This window comes from Rousettus aegyptiacus, unplaced genomic scaffold (assembly GCF_014176215.1).
Source record: "Rousettus aegyptiacus isolate mRouAeg1 unplaced genomic scaffold, mRouAeg1.p scaffold_m13_p_12, whole genome shotgun sequence".
Classification (NCBI taxonomy): Eukaryota; Metazoa; Chordata; class Mammalia; order Chiroptera; family Pteropodidae; genus Rousettus; species Rousettus aegyptiacus.
In genome coordinates, this window is record NW_023416287.1 from 73,828,526 (window position 1) to 73,852,781 (window position 24,256).

The 24,256-nt window shown below is 41.4% G+C and overlaps 1 protein-coding gene across 1 annotated transcript in view; it reads left to right on the plus strand.

The window, feature by feature from the left end:
* The first annotated feature begins 2,344 nt into the window (after positions 1-2,344).
* SLC14A2 (solute carrier family 14 member 2) overlaps positions 2,345-24,256 on the plus strand; it is a 318,969-nt gene continuing 297,057 nt past the window's right edge. The window contains exon 1 of the mRNA XM_036230000.1: positions 2,345-2,782. The gene's annotated coding sequence lies outside the window, so the exon portion shown is untranslated. The remainder of the gene's footprint in view (positions 2,783-24,256) is intronic.

Here is a 24,256-nt window from a genome sequence, read left to right on the forward strand (position 1 = left end):
GCAGCCTCATTTTCAATGAAAATGATGCTAATTACTGGGTATTGACCCAAGATGAATTTCTCTTTGATGAACTACATACTGCTCTTCAGAAAACCTAGCCAAATCATCTCAAATACCAGGAAGTGTGGGGTAATGCAGCAATTGGGGGAAAATGTGTATCAAAAAAAATTATTGCTACAAAAATATTTTCAGTAAGTTTGTTCCCTTCATAAATAGTGTGAATGGAATGCCTCAGCAATCAGCTGAAAGCCCGATCTTCGCTGTGGGCTAATTGCTCGTCTGGTTAGTGCAGAATTTAATTTGTGCTATTGTGCAGGCAAGGCTGAGAGCGTGAAATAAACAATGTGTGTTAATTTCACGTTTTCCAGTCTACTTAGCCAAAGAGAAAGCTTAGGCTCCACTAGGGCCTCACTCCACCCCCTCCCAGCATCTCATCCTAGAGCCTGCAGACCATGGAGGGTGAGATATTTGCTGACTGCAGGTATGAGGTTCTTGCTCCAAGACCAAAGGCTCAGGAGAGCTGGTTGACCTGGGCAGTGATGCTGACCACGAACACACATGGTGCTCCCTCCACCTTCACCTCACACCCAGGACTGGTGCCAAGATCTTTCTTTCAAGACAAATGAGCACCTGCTGGTGTCAGGCAACTGGCTTTATGCTCTCAAGTTTGAGGATGCTGCACCTGGTCCTTTGTAGAGCAGCTTTCACTGGGGCAAATGGAGCTACCTAATTAGATGTATCCACACTGAGGGGATTCTTTTCTGTTGAGGGCAGCAGAGGTAGCTTTATGAAGGATGGTCCTTAAGGGAGCCTGAGATGGCCTCCTGCCTGCCTCTCTCCCTCCCTGGTCCACTCTAGGAATCAGAGAAGTCAGAGCTGGAGCATTGGCACGAAGCTTCTCCTACCTCCTTCCTCTATAGCTGAAGGCCCTGAGGCCAAAGAGAAGTGACATGCTGAGGGTCAGAGAGGCAATCAATAGTTTGACTAGATTAGAAATTAAGGACCCCATTGTCCTTCTAGTACTCTTTCTGCTAAACTATTATTTGTCAGGTCTGTAAAGTGAATCAAATTATCTTGTCGATAGCTAATCAGTAAGCAGAGACCTTGATGTCAGGCTACCTGAGTTCAAAAATTGGTTCTAGCTAGGTAACATTGCACGAGCTACTTGTGCAATGAGGATGACAATAGCACACATTTCATAAGATTATTATGAGTATCAAACTAGTTAATACATGAAAAATGCTTAGAACAGTGTCTGGCCAAATGTAAGTGCCCAGTTAACATTAGCTATTATTAGTGTTATTATTTGGGCTATTCCAAACTTCCAACCTGTTCTTATTGTAAGATTATTCGTGTGTTTGTGTGTGTGATCAGAAAGCAAAGCTTTTTCATCTGTCCTGCTTTTATTATTAAAATATAAGTGGGAATTCTAGTATTTGGAAATGTCTGAGGTCCACTTTTAATTGAGAGAAGAGTGGAAGAACTAAAGTCATTGATGCAAATTCTCGCGATGGCAGGTTGCTTGTCTTATTTATCTCTGTCTTCCCAGTGACCAGCACAGGCCTGACACACAGTACATCTTGAATGTATGCTGAACCACTAGGGAGTCCAATGTGAGAGGCAAGATGTGCTTTTCAAAGTTACAGAATCCAAAGAACTAAGTGGGAAAAAATTTTCTTACCCTTTGGACCGTCCTTGATTGTGGGGCTATCTGGCATTTCTTTTCAGGAAAAAGTGAGATTAGTCTTATATTAACCATAAAAGCATATGGTAGAGCCACTTTACTCTGGCCTAAGAGACACTGCTATATGTACTCTCAGTGGGGCCTCCATAAATGTCATTAAACCCCTGCCTTGGATGGGCTACTACACCAAACACTGAAGATACAAAGATTGTTTCAGTCCTCAGGGAGGCCAGAATCCCCAGAAGTATGGATCATAACCATATAATGCAACTCAACATTGAAGCAACATCCTGCAGTTTGTCAATCACTGCGTTGACCATTCCTATCCATAGGTAAGAAAAGGACAATGAGGAATTGAGGGACTTGCTCAAGATCACAGCTGGGATATGACCTCAGGTCTCTGAACTTGAGGTCCTCTCTTCACTCCCTGCATTGATCATCTCCTCCATGAAATAAGGATATTTGGTCTAACACACTTGCCCCACATACTGTTGGCAGTACCCCCCCCAAACCATTTTTTATGATAGTACAAGATAGAGCCACATAACCTAAAGATAAAAGAACAAAAATGTTTCTGCAATGTCACAGTTGTGAACTGGGAGCCTAGGCAAAATTAATACTTCCAATAAAGCAGCCGATGGTTATGGAGCACATACTGCATGCAGGACAGAGGGCTGGAGTTGTGGGAGGAGGCACAGTGATGAGTAAGAGGCTGTCTCTGTCTTCTGGTGTATCACAGACTCCAGGAGAAGGTAAATGTGTATCTAAAGAAGAAAACATGTTGGCATGTGGTAGCTGCTGCCTGAATTATATGGACTGGATGTGGCTTAGAATCAGAGAGGAGGTGAGCGTCTACAAAAGCAGGCTGTGATTTAAGCATGCAAGAAGAGAACCAGACAAGAGATGACCCTGGGAATATATCCCTGGCTGCCTGACAGTAAAAGGAACTGTGTCTGCTGTGGGGCGGAGCAACCAGGGAAAGCTTCTGGAAGCAGAGAAACCTACAGGGGCCCCAGGAAGGATGGATTTAAATCATCAGAGGAGGGGGACAAGGGATTCCAGACAAGAGAAATGTCAAGATCAAAGGTACTAGAAAAGGTAAGGCAGCATCAAATCTGTCCCCAGTTGTAGTCTAACTGCAAAGATCTGGTTCTAATGACAGACTTTGACATTCAAAGACGGAAAAGGTGGTTGTTTAGTGCTTCATACAGCAGAAGGAGGGGAAGTTGGGAAAGGAAGCTTAGAATGAATACACAGCCAGGGGCCTCTTCTCCATGGCTCCCTTTGTCAGGCCAGCACTCACAGATTAATGAACCACACGTTGAAATTTACTGGACAAGTGGAACAGGGACTAAGAATTTCCCTGGTTTGGCGGGACCAGGAGGCCCCCTCCCTAATTATATCTTCCTAGCTTAGAACCATCTCATGGCCCTGTCATACATGGTTACTCCTAGCTTGAGACCTGGAGGGTTCCCAGAAAGCTGGTGTGTTGGCAGTAAAGAAGGGAGAGGGAATGCCCTGGGCTTAGAAGGTGGCTCCACTTCCACCTGTACCCCTAGTTATTTCTATGACATTATCCACAGCTTCAATCCGAGCCTAGCCTCTTGCTCCTCCCATTTCCTCCTTCAGATCACAGTAGGAGCCTCTGGGACATATGGACAACCAGGCTCACAGTCCATCTTCCTAAATGGAGAGCCTCGGACTCTCAGAGCCCTACCTGGAGGGCTTCACTTTCATTTGTACCTCTCTCCCCCCAGCCTCTGTGGGAGCTAGGACCTGGGAAGACTGTAAATTGTATATATTATTTCATTTTTGATTAGGTGAATAAATAACTTGATTGAGATGCGCCTGTTTTGAGGGCGATGCTGGCAGCCTTCCAGGAGTGGGAGGCAGCTGGCTCTGAGCACAGACAAGATGGCAACAAAGGCCCGAGAGACAGACACATCATGGGTAGGCATGGGATCCTGCCTGGCCCTTGAGAGGGCCTGCCAGAAATGGCAGGAAAGCAGTTTGCTTCTACCCTGTCCCTAAGAAGAAAGGTTTAGGTTTGGATTGTGTTTCTAAGAATGGAGACATCTGTCCCAGCCCTTTGCCCACCTGAAGGACAATCCTCAGCTGGGAGGAATGGGCACAGGCGCAGGGCAGCTGACAACAATTGTGCTACCCAAGTGGGCTGCTCTGTGGAAGAGTTCTCCACCCACCATAGGCAATCATTTTAAGAAAGGCCTTTAGACCCTGCACAGCATCTCCATATGTGCAGGGGATGGAGATGCTGGTGCATGGAATGTATTTACTGGCCTCTGAGCCCTGCTTCTCTTGTTTACTTTCTTACATTTAAAGTGTGAATCTTAGCTGGAATTCTCTGCCCTTCCCCATCCCAAGAGACACCACTGGCCACCTGCATAGCCTCCCACAGTGGCCCGGTTCCACTGAGAGCCACGATAAGCTCTGGCCCTAACCGTCCACATGATGCTCTGTGGTGAGAGGCACTTTCAAAGTGCAGAGAAACAACATAAGAAACTCCAAGTGATTCAGATACAAGCCCCTCCCCAAGTGCTGGACTTGAGATTCAATACTATGAAAACAGGAAAGGCGACAGCCCAGAGTATAAATACTAAGATTTAAGATATCTAGAATAGGCTTCTCGGTGCAAAATTAGGTTTCCTTGATGGTTACTAATTACCACTTGAGAACTATTCCTTGGAGTTAAGTCATGGCAACTTCAGGAATCCCTAGTTTCAAACATCCTTGAGATGAAATATGGTATATCCAGTTTCCATCATCAATGCCTTATTTGGTTAGAGGAGATAAGAGAAAAAGCACATTAATAAGAGATAGATGAGGACATGAAACAATCTGCTACCATTTCCAGAGACCATTATGAGCCAAGGAAACACCAGTTCCTTCATGTATGTCTCCCATTTAATGCTCAGGACTCACACCCACATTTTTATGGTCACAACCACTACACCCTTTCCACTATTCCAGCTACCTCTGTCTCAATGGCTGTTGGGGAAATGCCAGCCCTGGAGAACCTCTGAGAGAGCGTCTCTGAGTATCCAGATTTTCCTGTGGTCCATGTCTTGCATTGTGACCCCCATAGCTTGTGCTCTTGGTCCTGAGCATGCCCTCCATAGGCTTTGGGTATCACTTAATACCAGTCAGAATGCTGGCTTCTAAGGAGACCCGTTGGAGTTCCAGGAAAGGCCAAATGCACAGCCAGATTTTAAGCCACATATGAGCACATCAGGATGAAGAAGATGTCAAGGGACTGGAGAATCTGACTCTGAATTGAAGTGTGCAGAGTCTGCATTGCTGTCTCCATGTATACACCTCACTCGTGCTAGAGGAGTCCAATGCTGGCTTCCATGTGGGAGAAGACCTCTCGCCCATATAATTCTACCCATCTTTGACCCTGACCTCCAGCATCTCCATGTGCTCCTGTTCCTCTTTATAACCATTGGCTCCAATAATCTCCTTGTCCATGGTAAATTCCTTTCTATGCTTTGAGGTTCAGCTCAAGAATGGTCTTTTTTTATGATGTATTACCCTAGATCTTGCTTTTCTGTGTTGCACCCTGTTATGCATAGCTCTCATCCCCTCACCACAAGACACCTCTGTTACATTTTTAGCATCTGCCGTGGTGTCTGGAATCGAGTAGCCCTTGTGGGAAGACTTCCATGACCTCTTCTCTACCTCCCACTCTTGGTTGGTTATATGTTCTCTGTACTTCCTATATTATACCACTCACACATGTGGCATGATGGGAACTAGCTGTTTATTTGTGTGTATCATCCATAGTCCACCAGGAGAACTGGGCCCATGACCGTCCTCTCCATCAGCCAATCACTAATGTCTGGCACATGTCTGACACCTAGGATGCATTCAATAAATATATTTTGAATGAATGAATGAATCAGTGAATCTGTGTTTCCGAGGACCAGTCCAGCTATAGACTTTGCCCAGGTCAGGCACCTTATCCCAGTAAATATCTTGTTCTGTCGGTCCAGGCCCCCTACAAGGCACACTGGATCTTCAATTTCTTATAGTCCCAACAACATCAAACTGTACTTACTTCAATGACTCTGCTGCAGGTAGTAGATGTAGAGTAATAGTTTTAGTAGAATATGTAATTTCTTTCCAGTAGCTCTGGGTTTCCTCCTTTGCACTAGTACAAATAGAATATCAGCAGCTAATGGGCTTTTTCCTATTATGCACAAAGAGAAAAGAGAAACATACTTTATCCTGTGATAGCTTTGATACTCCGTAAAACCGAGAAATCTGTGAGTAATGCCTTGAAGAAACTTTCTTTCCAAGAGTTAGGAGACCAGACTCCATTATTAAATTGCTATGAGACCTTGGGCAGATTCACCCAAAAGACCTAGTTTCCTACTTTCAGGTGCTGATTTCCATGTACTACCTAGACTGCTTTTCTAGTCTGTTCAATAGTTGTTGCAAAAATATAAAACTTGCTTCCATAAGTATAGCCTTTTAAATACTTATGAAACTTGTTTATGTGCTTTATCTATTATATCCTGGACCTGTGAGGTAGGCAGGGTCGTGAAATTGTTCTTAATAGAAGTTTGGACTAGATGATTTCTAATATCTGGCATAACTTTCAGTTTCTAAGAGGTTTACTTTAAGATTTGTGTTCTTTACCCTTGTGCAGAATCCCTTCCCCTAGGGTGGGGTGATATACCCAAATTCCATGAGTCACAGAGCACAAACTCAATCATGTGGCAGGGTATGATAAACCCAAAGAGGCTTATTTGCCAAAGACATGGAGAAATTTCCCATAGTCTTGATGGTCTGTGTTTTTTGGCAAGAGTGTCTTTCTTCTTTGCTATTAGTCACAGACCAGGGCTGCCCATCTCTTGCAGTATATTAGGTTGACCTTGACTTGTGGTCCAGTTCTCTTTCGAGCCTGACAGGAATCAAGGAAGGGATCAAGGCGAGTCCTAGTTAAAGACTCGGCTCAACTTGTCGGTAATGTGTATGTACTTTCAGCCATGTTACATAAGCTGCCATCATAAGATAAGAAGGGGAGGCTGGTTTGTTACACTAGTTTTGAAATGTAAGGCTTAGAGAAGTGTGGTGTCTGGCCCAAGGAACCATCAAAATTTAGCAGTCACATAACTACACCCCCCAACTCTGTCAGGAGAGAAAGCTGCCTCCTCATCCAAAAGTGCCTTTTGAACTTTAATTCAAAAGCATCTGGGTTAATATTGCATCACCAATGTTCATAGACTTGAACTGAGTAGAATTCATGTGATTTTACATGGAAAGAATTCTGGGCAAGGAGACATTGAACCAGGGTTCTGGCTACAGCCCTAGTTAGAGAATTGCTTCCATATCCTGGGCCTCAGTTTCCTCATCTTGACATAAAAGAATTAGTTCAGAGAAGTACTCTCACTAGTTTCAGGACCAATGGCATCCAAATCACCTGGGTTCATGTCTGTTAAAGCAGATCCCAAGGCTCCCCCTAACCTACAGGATCAAACTATTAAGTGGTGAGAGTGGAACTCAGCACTTGAAACAAGCTTACCAGATGGGATGATGAAGCATACTAAGGCGCAGTCACCCCAGGACCAGATGACTTCTGAGCTTTCATCGAGAGATATCATCTTAGGATTTTATGAATAACAATAGCTGGGAACAGAACTGCACTTCCAGACTCCTGATTTTTCATTTCCTACCCCTGCGTGCCGGTCCTACGTAAAGAGCAGATGCATTTGAAAAAGCCGGTATTTGGGGAAAATGAGGGTGGGAGGTGGGGGGAATTGTAGTCTCAGACTCCTCCTAAGGTTCCCTCTAGGCTGTTTCCGGAGCATGAATCCATTAATAGTGGGGTGAGAGGGAAAGAAAGCCTGCTCTGAGGGAGAGAGTCCCTAATAAACAGCAGTCCTGGAAGTATCCTTCAGCTCCTGCACTATTATAAAGAAAAGCTGACACAGCAGAGTCCAGAGAAAGCTGAGAGTCTGCAGAGCACTAATCACTGAGGCAGGCAGGCTAAATGCAAAGAGAACATTTTCACGAACGGCACCTGTTTGAGCAGTCATCCGCTATTTTTAGAGCTGCTGCAAAAAGCAGAGGGACGTTTGGAGAGACTCCCAAAGGGCACTAGGCAGGAGGAAGGTGGAGCGGTTTTGATATGTTCTCAGTGGCTAATTCTATAATGCCCTATCAATGGAGTCATTGAAAATCTAGCCAGGCTGAATTTTTTAGTTTAGTTTTGTTTTGTTTTGTTTTGTTTTGTTTTGTTTTGTTTTGTTTTGTTTTGTTTTGTGGTTGAGGATGAAGTGGGGGACATGGTGGTAAAGGAACAAAATTGGATAAGCAGCATCATTCTGATCCATTGATGATGTTTTTGAAGGCAGAATACATACTTAAAAGTGTCGATGATTTTGATTTCGGAAGAGAATGGTCTGTTCTTCAGAGCTTATTCTGGAGCAGTTAAAAGTAGGAATAAATGGCAAATACTTTTACCTCATTCATTTTATCCAGCTACAGAAATATCCTCCTCATTGAGATGGTCACACCTTACTTTTGTAGGTAGAATAAATTATATAATTTAGTGCAGGACATATATTGGTTAGGTTAAGTTGGTTAGAACCTAGAGTTTTGAGATTATGGCCATTTGGAGAGACCATCAACTCAGCACATCAACTTTTATTTCCAAATATGAAATAATAGTGAACACTAATTGAGGGCTTAAAAAATCATTTTCAAGGGCAGGCCCATTGACAATTGGCTAAAAACATTAACTCTACACAGAAAGGTAGAATGGGATTTCTGTAACATGTTCTGGCGTGGAATTTTCCATCAATGTGAGCACAATCGATCTGATAAATGTTACGCATTTGTTTGACCTTTCAGGTAGATTCATAACACTTCAGGTCAGAAAATGTCATTTTCTGGTCTACCTCCTGCTCTTCTCCCCACTTGCAATTAGGAAATTCTCCTTTTTCTTTTTCAGCCTCTCAAGGAATATTGGGTCAGACTATAATGAGATAGATATCTGGTCCTCTCTTATTACAGATGAGCAGAAGAGTCTTCCTCAAGTCTACTTTGCAAGCTCACACAGCTATTTGTTTACAGAGTTGGCTTGGAACCCTGGTTTCCTGATTCTTAGCTCCAAGCTTTTTCTACTATATCAAAACACCTGAGATTCCTAGAGTTGGAAAGACATTAAAAGTCATCCAACATAACCAGTTACCCTTGATGCTTGGATAGATAAACTGGAGATCAGACTTTTTCCTAATAATTGTTTTAAAACACAAAATTAGACAGCAGAGAGGAATGCCATGTTGAGACAATTTTCTTTTGGTCCTGTTTAATATAAATACAAAACAAACAAATAAAAATACCACCTGGCTACATCTTATGCATAGTGGGCTTAAGGCGTGTAATTCAGAACTTACAGACCTCACAAGACTATCTTTACGAGGTAAACAAATTGTGATGGGAACCAAGCTGTGATTTTGCTGCATGAATACTATGCATGTTCCTTAATGCATTTTAACTACTACAAACATTTCGAGACCGTTGAAACAATAACCTCAATGAACTGATTATTAACAGAACTGCAAGTAACAAATTTTGCTGTTTTCCAATGTCCATTCAATTTCCCAACGATCTCCCTATTCCTTGAGTCAGACCTCTCCCTAAAAGCCAGCCCTCATGTTAAATATCATCCTTTAGAGTCCTGCATAGCCAGCTGCCATATCCTGCCTTAAAGTATTTGCCCATAAAGATATAATAAGTTCGGAAAGAGCAAAGGGAAAAAGAGAAGTGTCTTCATCCATTTGGGCTGCTATAACAGGATACCGCAGACTGGATGGCTTGTAAATAACAGAAATTTTGCACAGTTCTGAAGGCTGAGAAGTCTAAGACCAAGGCGCTGGAAGAATCAGTATCTGGTAAGAGCCTACTTCCTGGTTCATTGGCGGCCATCTTTTCACTGTGTCCTCACATGGTAGAAGGTGCTGTCCCTTTTATGAATGGCCACTAATGAATGGGCACTATACCACTCCCTAATACCATCACATTGGAGATGAAGTTTCAACATATGAGTTTTGGAGAAACAAGATGCAGTCTATAGCTAGAAGGAAATGAGGTTAAAGAAGTACAAAGTCCTAAATCTGAGCATATTTTTTCTTCCTTTGTCTGATTGTGTTTGCTTCCATTATGGCTCTTTCAGGTTCTGCTTTGTATTAGGTTGAACTAAAAAAAAAAAAAAAATCTTTTTTATAGCTCAAAAATAGCCAAATACCTGCAATTTAATAATATTCAACCTAATGTCATTGAGTCCCTGTGTTCAGGGGACTGAGGATGCCCTCACAGCATCTAGCTATTTCCTTCTTCAGAGTGACGTTGCTATGCAGCCGCCCAGGTAAATTAAAGTTCTCATCTCAAAGGATTTGCTTGCCAGGACAGGTTCCAACCAGCGGGTATAGTCTGACCTCCCCCTCCACCTCCCATTGTCAAAAACACAGTGCAGTTCTTGGGCTTTTGTACTAATAGACATTGTGAAGTAGTAAGTAGGGTTTTGTTTTCATTTTCATTGTTGTTCTCAGAGATGTCTGTTAAACAACACTTAGCACTCTGTAAAATGCATCCTCTGGAGATTTCAAGTTTAGTGGCATTGGGGAGGAGGGCAAAAGGGAGAAGGTGAAAGGTATACTGTAATTCAAAAGCACTGTGCTCAGTGTGGGTAGAGGGGTGTATGCCCACCACTCAAATGAGAGGAGCTCCTTGGTAGTATGTATTGATCCTTCGGCACCCTACATCCCTGAGAACATAAAAGCTGTTCAACAGGTATGCACCAAATTGAGGTAAAACACTTTTTAAAGGCTTCTCAATGGTGAAACCAATAATGGTGGATGCAAGATGTCCGTTCTCCAGGCTTCTTTCAAACTGCAACATGGAAGCAGCCAGATTCCCTATACATGCAAAGCCAGATTTAAACCAAGTTTTTTTTTTTTCCATCTTTTTACCCTTCTCTGGACCCAAGCAATCTCCAGAAATTTTTAAAGCAAGATTTACATCTTTATGTCCTACTTTATTACTCCGCCAAGGAATCTAAAAGCAAAGAAAACAAGAAGTCAGGAAAGTTGAAATAAGCAATCAACAGCAGTGAGTGAATGAGAGAGCGAGAGAGAGCGAAAGTGAGAGAGAGCGAGGAAGGGAGAGGGAGAGAGGGAGAGAAAGGAAAAGAGAAAAGGGAAGGGAAGGGAAGGGAAGGAAAAGGAAGGGAAGGGAAGGGAAGGGAAGGGAAGGGAAGGGAAGGGAAGGGAAGGGAAGGGAAGGGAAGGGAAGGGAAGGGAAGGGAAGGGAAGGGAAGGGAAGGGAAGAAGTCAGGAAAGTTGGAGTCTTTTGAACTGCATCCTGGCTTCACCCCATCACTAGACTCTCCTAGCTTTGTCAGGACATGGTCAAGCTTCCCCCCACCCTGACTCCCTATCCTAAACTGTTACCCTATTCCAAGAAACTCCAGCAAGTCTTGAACAAAGCATGGCAGCAAATGAGATTCCCTGTCTGGACTGAGAATAGAATGCAATTAGCCAGGGAAGGTTGTGAAATTTGTTTTTAAACACTACGAATATTTTATCTCCTGACCCTAACCTCTGTGACATTCTCCTTCCAGACACCCCCCCCCCCAAACCCCTTCACACAAGGTCTTTGCAAAGTAAAGTGTGACCTTTAGATTGAGACATTCTCTGTTGCAATACGGTGGAATGTGTTTCAACACGGTAACTCGAGATCTATTTACTAAACTGCTTGGCACATTCAGAACGTCCTGGGAGAATTGTTGGCGGGGACCCGCAGTGCGTTTTTCACTCTTCCCTGATGCATTACCAGACGTAAGGTCATCCCAGTCTAGCAGAGATGGGTGCTGCACAGGGCTCATTACTTCGCAGCAAGCCAGCCAGATGAGGCTGTGGGATGTTTTCTCTTCATCATTCAAGCTTGAAAGGAAACTGTCAGCCTCCACTTGCTCGTAAAACAATGAAAATTTAGGTGACAGCACTCTCATTAGCTCAATGGAAATGAAGGTTTCTAGGCAAAGACTTTCCTCCTTTGTAACATACTAGCCAACTCTAGCTCAAGATCATTCTAGAAGTCAAGGCACGAGCATGTATATCAGCTTTTTTGCACAAGCTGATGACAATAAAATGACACACACATCTTCAGTAAGACCATACATTTTCAGGATACACAGCTTCTGAGCAGGATAAAATGAATAAATTTTAGATAGATCTAGGTTTTCCGTGACACACCTTTGTTGAGAAATGGGCACATGTCTAGGGCTGTTCTCTTGTATGCATTCACATTATCGGAAAACAAGCAAGGATATTATTACACTGGTAAATGCTTTCCCAAGGAGAAACACAAGCAAAATCACCAAGCGTGGATCCTATTCCCTAGCCTTATCATTGCAGAATTTCTAATCTAAGAGGGTTTGGTTAATATTTGATGAACCACTTGGGTAATGCACAGAATTATGGGCGCCTTAATAATTGCCTACATATGTATAGCACCGTATCATTAGTTTCTTATTTTATCCTTATAACAGCCATGTTTAATTGTCCTAGTAGGTATTCCGTCTGTTTTTTTAAAATATATATATAAAATCTTAGAAATATTAGAACTGAAAGTGACCTTAGCTATAATTTTGATCAGTAGATGCTAACCAGGGATGCATATTGAATCATCAGGAAAATTGTTTTCAAAGCCCATGTGCGTATGTGCCACCCTCCCAGCTCCCCAAGTTATTTCTATACTGTTCCCTCCACCATACACACAGAGTCTGAATCAGTAAGTAGGGATGAGATCCCAGACATAGATACTTTCTAGAACATTCTCCAAAGCACAAACTGGCTCACACCACTGTTCTAGACCATGCCCTCACTTGTCCAGTGGGGAAGCTAAGGACTGAAGCAGTGACATGATGGACCCAGAGGTACACACAATGGTAGAGTCTGACTTCCATTGCAGACCACTTAGTTGGGTGGACTTTCTTTCACACTTTCCTGCCATTTTTCCAAATTAAAGGGAGGATTGCCAAGATGGCAGTATTTGTTTTAAACCATTTTTATGCTTTTTACTTGCCAGAAGGCAAAATAAGAAATGTTCTGTCCAAAGTATACCTGATGTGAGTAAAGTTCCAAAAAAAGAACCACATTTTTCTATTAGAAATGTTTCCACCTGAATGCACATTTCTCACAGGTTTTGCTTCTCCATCCCAAGATTTGGCTCCGATCTTCATGAATAGCAATTACCTTTTTTCTCTTGGTGACACTTTATATTGACTCTCTACACCTTCCCCAAACCATGGGAGCATTCCACTGAATTTTGGGATTTCATCATCGATAACCTAAACTATATGGAAAAGCACTAGTGAAGAAGAGAAAGGACTCTAGGCAGCAAAAGAGTTATGTTGGGAAAAAGCAAAAGTGTTTCTCCCCCCAGTTCTCTGCCCTGCTGTTGAACTCCCGTTTAGTCATCTCACTTGGTCCCCTTTAACTGCTGGACAGGTGAGGCTCATTGCAAAGCCAAGGCCCTTCGTTGTTCCTATGTTACTAATAAGCAGGGTTACTGCATAAAAGGGTAGAGCTCTAGTTCAGATGCTTCCTGAGCCCAGTGCTAAGAAATGAAGGCAGACCTCTTCTCCAGGCACACCTCTTTCATGTTGCAGTTTGGAGAAGCTGACCTAAGGCAGGCTTTACAAATTCTCTACTCTCAGTTCATGTCCATGGTGCAGGAAGCCTCATTAGGAATTTTGATGGAGCAAGAAATAGAGGGCTACCTAGTCTTAATCTTATTGAAAAGTACTCTGTCCAAAATGTCCCCGATTTGAATAAGGTTTTAGGCATCACGATTTTCTATAATGAGTGATTCCATCTATTTGGTAGCAGCCATAGTGTAATTAATGCTTTTTTTTTTTCTTAACCTTCAAAAATGTACTTTTGTTTTTTCAATAATGAGGGTTTGCAAACCAATAGCCCCAGAACTTTGTTTTTTATTATGGTAAAACATACATAACATAAACATAAAATTTACCATTTTAACCATTTTTAGGTATACAGTTCAGTGGCATTAATATACATTCACAATGTTGTGGGACCATCAGAAATTTTCACCAACCCAAACATAAATTCTCTACTCATTAAATAATAACCTCCCACTCCTTCTTTCTCCCCTTCCTCAGTCCCTGGTAACCTTTATTCTACTTTCTGTCTCTATGAATTTTCCCACTCTAGGAACCTCACATAAGAAAAAATTATACAATATTTGTCCTTTTGAGGCTGGCTTATTTCACTTAGAGTAGTGTTTTCAATGTTTATGTATGTTGTAGTGTGTGTCAGAATGTTATTCTTTTTAAAGGCTGAGTAATATTCCATTGCATGCATATTACCACATTGTATTTATCCATTCATCAGTGGATGAACTAACCCAGGCACTTTTGTTATGTCATTGCTTGGCTAGGATGCATATTTACCTAGCTAAACTGTAGGAGTAGGGATGATGGATGGAAATGGTGAAGATTGATGAGTTCTTAGGGAACCTCTGAATGAGGCTTCATAAACTATAGAAATATTATGGTGTCCACATTTTTCTGAACTAACAATGTGGATGTGACTTGACAAATATCATGTTTGTACAGGGTAACAAAAGAGAATGTTGAAAACAAACTTTCTAGAAAACTAAGCAGGTATGGTCACCACAGCTTCCTAAGTAACTAAAAAAATGGGGGAAAAATTTCCACATAACAATTTTTCTTCTTAAGCAGGGATTTTAGAACTCTGTTCACTACCTTCTTTATTTTGACTTATTCTGTGCAAGTGAGTGTCTTCTTTTTCTGAAGATACTTGTGTCTGCATAGCAGAAAGGGAGTGTGGCCTTAAGACTCCAGGAAGAATGTCTTAGAAGCAGCTCGTGGTCCAAGGAAGATGTTTGTGCCATCTCTCAGCCTCGTAGGCCCTCTATCCTGTGATCACTGTGCATCAACTACAGAACCAAGAGTGAAAAAATGGGAAAAGCCTTAAAAAGCAGCAGAAGACTGAAATCAGCACTGTCAGAAACTTTTTAGGGCTTGAGTTGGATTGAGATTATGCTTTCATATAGCTTCTTTGGGGCTCAGATAAGACGATTTGGTATTGAGATTCGTGAAGTCTCGGTAACTCTCTCAGGAATGGTGTCAACTTCTTGGAGGGATATTTAGACATCATGAACTTGGTAGCATAACAGAAGGCTTACATGGACCAAGAATAAACCCTCGGGAAAATCTCCCTCCTCTTGCTTTACCCTAACTAGTGGGTTTCGTGTTATGTAAGAAGCACATGCTTAACACTAAAGATGGGAAGCTGTTGAGGGGTGATGGTAAAGCGCTGGGGGCAGGGCTAATTGGTTTTATGAAAAGCAAAGGAATTATGAAAAGCACATTGCAAGTTCTTTTATTTTTCTTGTACTATGTGCCAAACCCAAACAAACTTGAAAAAAAGTATGTGTGCAAAAGCAAACCTTAAACCATTTTGCAAATCCCACCCTAGATTTCACATTTCTCCAATGAAGCTCACATTCCTTTATTCAGATTCCAAAAGTGGAGATAATTCGTTCCAAATGTTTCCGAAGCCGACCAGCAGAAGGGTTTAACGATTTTTCCAGAGCTGGAGAAAACTGTGAAATCCTCTGCACTCTAATGGAGCATTCAAAGTGGAAAAAAATAGACAAGCAAGGGAAAGGGAAAAGGAATGTTTTGATGATCTATTTGTTTATTTTGTTACAATTATGGTTTTTTGACAATGTCTGAGGAGACATGTTGATTGCCAATGTCTTATTTCCTTTGGCAAGGTAGCATTTCTTCTGTATTATGGAGCCGATTATGATGGAGAAATTGTCCATAAATTATACATTTCTTGCAAGATGGTGAGCAAGCTCATTTCAGAGACAATTTGGGAACCCTCGGGGATGATATGTGTGCATGTGTGTATGTATGCTGGTGGCACTCAAGCCTCTGCAATGACCCCCTTTCTTCTTCTGAACAGATATTTAGATAACTATGAATTTGCAGATGACAACTCCTTCTACTAATAGAAAAGACAATGTCCCTATGTAGCTTTCATTTAGAGACACATTTGGGCACTGAGGGCCAAAGTTGGTGACTGACAGCTAAAAGAACTTCTAAGGAGGGACAAGTTTCAGAGGGACTGGAGAGAAAGGCTTTTTTCACTTTTCTAGACTGTCACCAAACTGTATTGCCACCCAGTAGTTTAGTATGGGTATGCCTCATCTCCACTGCAAAAATCTAAGTTCCTCCCAGTGTGGAAGTATGTTGTTCTCTTCTTTGTAATTCTCGCAGTGCATTGCACAGTGCTCAATTATTAATAGATGTTGATTTGGGGGGAAAGTAGATAGAATAAGACATGTGACACACTTTATCTCATTAAATTTGCATGAAGCCAAAGAAAATTTAGGTAAACTCAGCTAGGCAGATAGCCAGTTCAGATTTCAGGCCGTAATGGTTTGCAATATAACAAATAACATTACAACTTATTTTTGTGTTATTATCACTGTCACTTTATTGAGGGTGTACTATGTGCTAGACACAGTGACAACTGCTTTACATATGTCATATCTCTTAGTCTTCATAATAACTCTGCAAAAAGGATGTGACCGTCTCATTCTACAAATGAGGAAACTGAGGCTCAAGGAATTAAATAACTTTGGATTCCAGTGACTGAAGTTGGGTCAGATCTAGGTTAATTGATGAGTCTTTGGGTATGAGCTGACCCTTGAAAGTAAACAGAGCTGATGTCATAGCCAGCTCATTCACTGGGATCAAGGAAGGGACTAGGGAGCTCAAAGCTATAATTGTGACTCTTCGTATTTGTATTGCATCAAGACAAACTCTTTTTTGGCTTCCAACCACACCTCTAAGCCAGACCAGCTGGATTTGAAATTGTGCAATTGGTCACAGGCAAAAGAGTGTGGGTGGCTTGGGGAAAATTCATCACTAAGCTTAAAGCTGCATTTCAGAGCACATGGTCTTCTAATGGGAGGCTGGCTGAGAAAACATTTGTGTGCATGAGTGTTGATGGTTCATGCTGCTAGGGTCGGAGGAAGAATGGACATGGAATGTAGCCATGACCCCTGTCTTTGAGTAACAGGGTACTTACTAGGTTAGGCAGAATGCCCATCCACCCTGCGTGGGACACAGGAACATAGATATGGGCTGTGTGAATGAGCACATGTATACTCTTCTCAAGCTCTGTACACAGATGTGAGGTAGTGGGTGCAATATAGCCAGGCAAGTCTTTTCCCTACCACTTCGAGTATCGTTTATCATTCACTCTCAGACCCCTAAAACCCTTCCTCTCAAAACTATTCCCAATTATATGAAGGCTTATGTTGGAGAAAAAGAGCATTGTGTTTGAAATAAAACTATGGCTCAGGTCTTTCGCTGACACTCGTTAGCTAGAGAAGCTATCTGAGTCTTCATTTCTTGAGCTAGAAGTTTGGAATAACCTCTGCTATCCTGAACTTACATGATTGTTGAGAAGAAAAAATTACATACAACACACATCCAAAGACATGGAAGTGCTTCATGCATTTTCAAAAAGTATATGAATGATAGATAGGTATTATGATATAAAACCCAAGAAACATGAGAAATATGTAAGTCACTAAAACGATTGCTGGATATTTGTGTCCAAAATTCCGTTAGACATTTAGATGAAATAACTACAGACATATATGACATAGCTTTACCATTAGGCAGCTCATATTGTTTTAGAGAAGATAAAACTACCAAATGTAATAGGTTTATTGGACAAGCTGGACTGAGTAGAGTATAAGAAGGAACACAGTTAATTTCTTCTTGCCACTGGCTTTCCTCATCTTTGGTGATATCTCAGACCTCATAGTTCTCCAGGTCATTTTCAGATATTGACAAACAGTCTCAATTTTGGGTATTCGAATGTCAAAAGTGGCAAAACTTCTACCCTACCAGAGTTTGAGAAGGAGTGGGAGATGGGGACATAATCTATTTTATATCATTTCGTCAGTCCACCTTCTTGATAGAATCTGTTTCTGTACTCCCCATCCCCAAGACTGGCTACAATGAGGAAAGAGAATTTGAAGGGGAGAAAAGCACAACATTTAGTAGCAAGTTTTCTCATCCTACCATGTTGGACCCTTTTTGTGTCAGGTGACTACATACTGGCTCTTTCTCTCATGGGGCACTTTGGCAGGTTCTTTGTCAATCTTTTCTCTAAGGACAATTCAAAATTGTTTCTAAATGCCCTAACACTTCCTCTGTTGGAACAACTTTAAATCTCTTTTATTTTGAGCTGCTGGTGGCAAAGCCCATGTTGAATCTTTCTGCTGTGGCTTCTCATCTTGGCACACAAAGTTCTTAAGCAATGTACTTTCAAAAGGTCTCATGCCTAGCCACCTTCTGCAGAATCACTGGCCTTTCTCTTAGCCCACAGGAAATACTTGGAAACCAGCACAATCCTCACTCCTTCCTCAGCCACCACAGGCTCCTGTAGTCTTAGTATATTTTCATATGAGAATCAGACACCAAGCTATCATTCTTCCAAAATGCAGGAATCAGTCTCCCTGATACTTTTCTAGAATCCCCTGACCAAGTTGAATGTAGAGAGTTGAGGGGAAGAGCCATAGACCCCTGAAACTCTCTCAACAGAAATCCATTCTCCCTAACTTTCTCTCTTATAAAGCCCCATCTTACATGTAGAGAAAGGAGGAGTAATGAACTGTGGGTAGCAGAACCAGGGTTTGGCCACAGTATTTTTTTCCCTAGAGCTGCCATAACAAATCACCACACACTGTATGGCTCAAAACAACAGAAATCTATTCTCTTACAGTTCTGGAGGATAGGAGTCTGAAATTAAAGCATTAGCAGAGTTCGTTCCTTTTGGACACCCTGAGGAGGAATCTGCTGTACACCTCTTTCCTAGCTTCTGATAGTTGCCAGCAACACTTGACATTCTTTGGCTTGTGGATGCATCACTCCAGTTTCTGCTCTCCCTTTACATGGCCTTCCCTCTGTGTGTCATCTCTTCTTATAAAGATATGTCATTGAATTTAGAGTCCTCTCTAATCTAACGTGGCTTCTTTTTAACTTGATTACAACTGCAAAAACCTTAGTTCTAAGTAATGTTACATCCGCAGGTATCTGGGATTAGGGCTTCAACATATCTTTGTGGGAGACACAGTTCAACCCATAACAGTCCCGTTCCTAGCAACTACTACACAGCTGTTCAGGCAGCCCTCTGTAGAATTTACGGACACCTAACTCCCTTTGTTCTGATATTAGTGGTCCAAGTGATTAAGACTTAAAGTCTCCTGTAATATTCCCTTAAACACACAGAAAATCATTTTAAACTTACACAAAAATTCTAATAAACACAAGAAAGCTGCTCTTCTCTCATTCAGTTTCAAAGGGTGGTGATGAAGTAACTTTGTTTTCTTATTTCTAAATTTTTAAAAATTATTTAATTCAAATATAGACAAAAATAGGGGAGGAGTTATACCCCATGTCCCATCACTCACCTTGAATAATTGTCAGCATTCTGAAATTCTTGCTTCAACTATTTCCCCTCCCCCAGAAACACAAAAACAAAATCATTTTTTTTCTTGAATATTTCAAAACACTTCACAGACATAATATTCTTTATCTGTAAATATGACGTAATCTATTCTAATCGTTGAAGTTTGGCCTATATTTGGACCTTCTGCTGTGACGGGTGGGGTTAAAAGTGACACACATTGTCTCTGCCCATGGGCGTAGCTCCGTGGGTGTGAAAAGCTTAGCTATTTGCAGAAGATACATCCTTAACCTTGGAAATTTACATCTACTCCCTCCTATCTTCTAAAACTTCTCTCAAATTTAGGGCAGTGGTAACAATCGAATCAGGCAGTGCAGTGGTTACTGTTTTTTTTCATCCTGCTAGCTGCTCCTTGGCAGTCGATTCCATGTTTCAAATACAGAATGTATCCACTAATGATCACGGACCTAGTTGAATGCTGTAATAATTTCTCTCGAGGGGCTTCAAGGTAGTGAAAGGGAGGAAATAAGGCAAATACATAACCGCAACTCAAGGAGAATGAAAAACTCAAAGAAGTTTTTTAAAATTTTTAAATAATAAATAAAAATGTGCAAGGTCGAGTCAAAGCCTGTACTCAGATTGACAAGTGCTATCCTAGTCTACAGAGAGGTTTCTGGAATTATGGCTTCTACACGAAGTCTAGAGCTTAAACTGGAGTGAAAGTACTGGCAGCAGTTTGGATGATGCATAAAGGGTCAGGAGTGGGGAGATGTACAGCGTGATTTTCCCAGCTATGTTTCTCAAGACTCAGGCCACCTTAGGGAGCAAATGCAGCCATTCACATCCTGACTAAAGACTTGTCATTTCAAAGTTCTTTCCTCAAGAATTCATAACAATGCAGCTGGAGCGAATGGGCAAAAACCTCCTAAGCTACACAAGGTCTGGCAATTTATCATTTAGCAAGGCTTTTCTTCTAACTCAATTCAGCTTTTTTCTCTTTGTTAATAATAGAGTGTTTAGGGCAGTTTGTGGTTTCAGGTTATCTCCTTCCCCAGCCAAATTATACTCCCAAATGCATCAATATCTTCTGGGGAATCATATCCATTGACAGAAGAAATTATTTGCCTTCTCAGAGGATCAAGTGGAGTGTTCTGGAACTGAGAGATGAAAATATTTAGATAGAGAGGCAGGGAAAAAATGTTATTTATAGTAGTGGCTACATCCTGCAGTGGACCCTGGTGACTGAATATCTCTAAGAGTGATTGTATAGGAGTCTCTGCAGTAGAAAGAGGGATAATGCAGGGAGGGCCTCTCTGAAAGGCATTTGTTAAGGCGTTTTCTTAAAATCCAATGTATAGTTTCATGCCATTTGTTTTGTATTGACAGTGTAATTTATATTCTATGATATACATACGAAGTAACAAAGGATGTGTCCCAGCACTGGTCTTGAGAAAAATCACGGACCCCACGAATCCTTACTGAAAGCTCTCATGAAGCAGCACACAGTGCTAGGGATGCTGGGAAGTTCAAAGGGGCGTAAACTCCTGCTCCACCACTAAAGGAGCCTGTGCAGCCCGTAGCCCATCAGTCCTTAGTACAACGTGTTAAAAAGAAAAAGAGTAATGCTTGACTGATTGTGCTTACTCTGGGTGACAGGATCTTTACTCCATTCATTAATGTAATAAGTGTTTATTGGGTGCCTGGCACTGAGCGACATATTAGCCCACCCTGCACCAACACCTATTAATAATATTTGAAATGGTCTTTAACCTGACAAAAGTGTCTGTTGAGATTGAGCTCAATTTTAAACTGAGAACTATATATAGTTTATTGCACTAAGTGATATATGATACACTACAGAGATACATAACTGATTCTAACATTAGTCTCAGTTTCTTCTTACAAAAACTAAAAACTCAAGGCAAAGGGAATATTTCTGGTTTGTTCTGCATCCTATTCCCTTGCTTCTACCCCTTGAGGACTGGTCAGCGCCATATGGTTTGCTCCAGGATTTGCATGTAATCAATGATATAATAGAAGAGCTGATATCAAAATCGAACTAGAATCATTGCCCTTTGTTGTAAATGTAAGTCTGCATATTAGGAATCCAGAAGGCTATTGTATTTTGTTTCTCCTATTGAATGAGAATTTTTTGTTAATTTGTATGAAAGACATTTTAAACACTGGACAGTAGAATTTGGGTGCTTAAGGGATATTTGGGTAATGACATGCGGTAGCCACATATTCCGTTTCCCCATATATTACTTTTTAAAAAAATTTCTCACAACTACTTTCACTATAGGCAACACAGTTACCGAATTCACACTACACCTACTGAAGAATATAAAATGAAGTGACAATTTTGGTCACAGTATCACATAAATATAGTTACCTCTGTGGGTCTGCCTTAGTCTGTGAACGCATCAAACTTTGGAAGCCATCTTTCAAATGACCATTTTTGATGACCTTTCTCATTGAGAACCCACTTAACCTTAATCTGTCTGTTTCTTCTATCTATAAAATAAGGAAAGGAAGGGGAGGGGAAAGGGAAGGGGGAGGGGAGAAAAGAAAAGAAAACTGAAAAGAAAAGGAAAGAAAAGAAAAGGAAAGGAAAGGAAAGAAAAGGAAAGGAAAGGAAAGAAAAAAGAGAAATTGCACCATCACCTCATGCACTTGTCATGAGGAGTAAATGAGTTAATACCCCTGAAGGGCTGAGAGAAGCTGGTGGCAGAGTTAGCGCTCAGTAGATGGTGAGCTCCACACACCACTGGCCTGGTGCTTCTCCCACCCTGCTAGAGGACAGGGCTTCCTGCCTTCCCACCACCTCCCGCAGCCTCTCACTTCCTGGTAAGTTCTCACCTCCTGCCTTCACACACCAGTGATCCCATGAGAATTTGAATGACTGAGCTCGTACCTTTTATTTTTTTATTTATTTGTTTGTTTATTTGTTTGTTTTACTTACTTATTTATTTATCCACTTACTTGCTTATTTAAATAGAATAATTAAAGCATAAGTGATATAAAATAAATGATATTATACAATTTGATAAGTTTTTACAAACACATACACCTTTGAAACCATCACTGCAGTCAAGATTGTGAATACACCCATCATCCCCAAAAGTTACTTAACACCCCTTCATAATCTCTCCTTCCCCTCCCTCCTACTCCAGTCAACCACTGATTTGCTCTTCTGTAGAGGTTTATATAAGTGGAATTATACAATGTGGACCTTTTTTTTTAGTTTGTTTTTGTCTGGCTTTGGCACTCAGAATAATTATTTTGAAATTCACCCACGTTGTTGTATGTATGAATTAGATATCTTTTTGATAACATCATATAGAAGGTAGATTTATGTATATCAGCAGAAGGAGGCATAAAAACTGTTATATTCAGATATAAGAATACAAAGCGTTTTGCATTGTGGATGAACCACCACCATTGCACAACTAGAATCATTCACTGAAGCCAGTAGAATTGGTATCAGTACAGATGACCCTCAGCCATCAAGAAAGGGTCATGTTATGGTTAAGATCTCTATTTAAGAAGACATGGAAATGCACAACATACTTGGTAGAAATTTCTTCCATAATAGACTAGAATTATTTTGAATTTTGAAGTCCAAAGTCATCCTAAGCTACCTGGAAAACTTGACTCACCAGAATTCCCCAAGGGTTCTGAGCAGCCAAGGTTTTACTGCACTTCACCTGCAGGGCTTCATCTTCCAGCCAGGAGAGGAGGAGCTTCTCCCTGACTCATTGAATAAATGACTCTTTTCAGAGGAAGGTGCTAAACTTTCCTGGCTCCCAGACCAAAACAGGTAGATGAAGGCCTGGGCTTCCAAAGCATCTTTGCAAGCTTAATGGGGCGATAACGAGGAGAAAATGGCTTAATCTGTGTTTTGGCCTCCTTCTTGCCAAGCTGGTTGGAATGAGAGAGGTTGGAACTTTGGAAAACCTAGTCATGAAATAGGTTTTTTAACATGGCTGTTTTTGGCAGCGACAGAGAGACCCTAAAGGATCAAGCGCCTGCCAGTTTCAGATTTGAATATGGACCAATTAATTAGAAAAGTGAGGGGTAGCAAAGGAGATACAGCACATACCACCTGGACAGCCTACTTTTGTGTTGCCTTATTGGTAAGGAAAACATTTTAAAAAAGCAAATCCAAAAGAAAACAAAAAGGCATTTGAACTGTGAAAATGTCCTCTGGGCAGTAGCCTAACTAGATATAAAGGTGAGGGAGAGACCCTTGAAAAATGGAGCTTTCCAGAGGAAACAGCAGGGGACCCTTATTAACATCAGCTTGCCATGGTTAATAATTCTGCACTGGGCAGGAGGTTGGGCCAGATGATCTCTAAGGGCCCCTTCTCACTCTGAGATTCTAAGATGCTGATATTTATAGTGCAACGTTCAGAACCTATAAATTGACTGCTCTCAGAAGGTGTGCCTTATAATGTCTCTTTTATTTCATCAGTTTTCCCCATGGATCTTCCCTCCTTCTCTCTGTTACCTTCTTGCCAAGAGAGCAGGAAGAATGCTTTCACAGATCCCAGAGTAACATCTGGAGGATATGCATTGGCCTCGAGCCCTGGACAGATGTTCTGGGACTGTTCCTTTGGCCCCATATTTCACATGGAAATGTAACAATAACCGCCTATGATGGCTCCTAGTTTTTTCCACAACCAATTCTAAACCCACAGCCTGGAATTCCATGTCCTTCACCAACTGGCCTCCACCATGCCTCACAGTCCAAATACATGGAGGCTCAAAGCTTGTTGTTTCAGATCCTTAAGTAGGTTGACTGGCCAGGAAGTGTTTACTGAGCATATTATATATGTTTACCTTTGGGTGAGGCATTAAACAGGCTCTAAGGAAAGGAGACTACAGCCCTACACCCAGGATATTTATAAAAAGTATGCATACAGCAATAGAGAAAGAAAAAAGTTCTGCAATGTGTTAGGTTGTGTGCTTCTAGCTCTAAGTGGTATAAGACTCAGAA